Here is a 2976-nt window from a genome sequence, read left to right on the forward strand (position 1 = left end):
ATCTTTCAATAGCAGGGGACTTTTTTCGGGCACTGCGTAATATCATTTTGGTTGATTGACAAAAACAAGCACAAATTTGTTTGACACTAATGGAAAGGACTGCATATCACTTCACATAAATATGGACTCATGTGATTCACCTACAAAGCATGGCATTCATGGCTTAATAAACTTTTTGTCTTTTCATCATTTCAGGTTGCTGAAAATGTAGTTGGCAGAAGGTTTCCTTTTCGATAAAATAACTGAGGAACAGATAAATGAGGTAAAATGTTATTTACTAAGATGAGTGCTTGTCTTAGTGACTGATTCTGACCTTTCAAAGATAATATCCAGTAATTGCTTCAACAGGTAAATAATTATTAATTGTGTTTTGTCTGTGTGTGTCTGTGTGTGTGCGTGCGTGTGTCTGTGTGTGTGTTTGTGTAGAGGAAAGCCGAATTGAAAGTTCACTGGTTACGTGCTCTGTGTGGTAAGTCATGTTTTATTACCTTATTATGTTTATTCTATTGAAATGCAAATAGTCCATTCCATAACCAATACAGTGTAGGCAGTGATGTGTGTTAGATAAAGTTCCCTGGACATGTTGATCCTGACAGCAAAAATAAATAGTATTTAAAGAGTTAGTCTGGATTTAAACAGAGGGTGATCCTGAATCTGGAATGGGAGATGATCTATCTTATCTGTATGTAGAATAATCTATTAACATCCTGGAATTTTGTGAAGTGGATACAGTCAGGGTTCCCACAGAGCATGGAATTTCTGGAATATCATGGAATTTTAAAGGTCTTTTACAGACATTAATAGTCAATCATGGAATATCAGGGATTTTTGTTTGTTGCTTTAAGGTTTAGTTTCCATTTATGAACAGTTATTCAGCTTGTTAACTTGTATTACAATGGTAGGAGTGATTTATGCACAAACAAATAAAAATGTTAGCATCTGAAACACTAAGCATGTGATAATTTAGTACTATTTCTGATAGGAGATCTGGTTTTACTTATGCTGGAAATGTGATTTAATAAAACGGTTGTATATTACATATTGTAACAATACATCCATTAAGAGTCAAATTAATAACATTTCATCTTATTTTGGGATTTTGTTTTACCAATAATTAATACCTCTGTTTTGTCAGAATGCATCATGTTAGGATGATGCTGGAATTTGGTCTAGTAGTGTCTTGCAGTATTACTGTAATAATAAATGTGAGGAAGAGGAGAGCAATGATGAGTGGAAGTGATGCAGACACTATCCTTATCTAACGTGCCAGATCTGGAACACATGAAAACATGCAGAAATTGTTTAACTTATTCCGCTTATATAAAATAGCTTAGTTACCTTAACAAATAGGAGAATATCCTTAACTCACTAATGACAACTTAATAATTCATTTTAATAAATACATTTTGAAATCACTACATTTGAAGGTACATCCCTTCTGGAAAAACCAGCACACAAGCCAGATGGGAAAGTTGTGTTTTGGTGCTGGTTTGCTGGTGACCATGGGAATTATGCTGGTGTATGCTGTTTTTTTTCAGCAGGGATGGCTTTCAATATACAGGAACTGTATGGATATTTATTTTAAAGTACTATTTTAACTACAGTCACCAGAAAATGTTGAGAAAAATATGCCAGCTAAGTACAAGTACCTCACATTTGTACTATGTGTTCTAATGACATTATCTGCACTTATATTACAGTGGAAAAACCTGGGATGACACATAGGAGCCTGCCAGCGAATTCCAACACAAGTCCCCACATCCCAACCAGTTTTCAGCATGACAGCCTACACCTTTACATTATCAAGCACCCTTCAACTGTTTAATTTTGAGTGTCTTTGCTTGCTGTTCTTTATTAAAGTTTTTGCACAGTACCCAGTCTCTTTTAGTTTTTTTTTCTTGAATTTTGTCTTTTTAAAAACTCTGTATTTGTCATGAACTAAACAGCAGACAAGAAGTGTCCCATGCAAGATCATAAGGTAAAGATTTGTTTGTCATATTAAATTCCCAAAGGCATTTTAATTAAAGATTTTTGAAGCACAGCATGGGTAGTACAGTTTAGGTAAGTCTACTTTAACTATTTGTGTGGTATGCCAGCCATGAATAAGTACCAAAAATTCTACCAAAGCTACTTAAATCTCACTTAAATTTTGTAGTCCTGATTGAAATGTTCAATTACAATATTAAATAAGAGTTACTTTGACATTTATAATTGTTATTAACCAATTGTAATTTACTTACATTTATTCAGAGTAAAACAATAAAAATTTAGTCATTCTAAATTTAAAACAGTAATTCAAATATATTTTATTTTTGTATATTTCTTTAAAGTACCTAAAATATATTTTTTTGTAGCAGCCTGCATGCTGCAATAACTTTATTTTATTTTGCAAGCAAAAATGAAACATTTTGAAATATTGTAGCCTATTATTTATTTCACATACAGTAGGCTATACATCTGGAACAAGTATATAATATTAGTAACCTTCAGGTTTATACTATTGAAACCAATAGGTATTTGCTTAGATAACTGAGAAAACCTTTTTTCCTGTTTCATTTAAGTGTGTGTTTCTGCGTGTGTAATAAACATTATAATCGTACCTACAGCGATTTACAGCGTTGCTGATAATTTACATTCAGGAAGAACGTGCACGTGATTACCATTTATAGACGTGTGACGTTTCCTTGGCGTTAAGCTTTGGTTGGACTAACTTTAATTCAAAAATAATAAGTGATCCGTTTTGCAAACTATGTTTTGCTGTTGTTCTGACGTTAGTAATACTGTCAGTTCTTGTAAGGTATTGCTATGTTAAAAGAAATTACCCGATTATCGAGATGCTAACCCTATGGTATAACTACACTCTTCAATGAACTACAATTTACAACGCCATGTTTTCCCGTCCCATCGATAGAATGACAATGGCTTATGGGCAATGTAGTTTAAAAACGTTTAGTAATGGAATTAAATAAATACAAT

The sequence above is a fragment of the Paramisgurnus dabryanus genome, chromosome 5 (assembly GCF_030506205.2).
Source record: "Paramisgurnus dabryanus chromosome 5, PD_genome_1.1, whole genome shotgun sequence".
In the NCBI taxonomy this organism is placed as follows: domain Eukaryota; kingdom Metazoa; phylum Chordata; class Actinopteri; order Cypriniformes; family Cobitidae; genus Paramisgurnus; species Paramisgurnus dabryanus.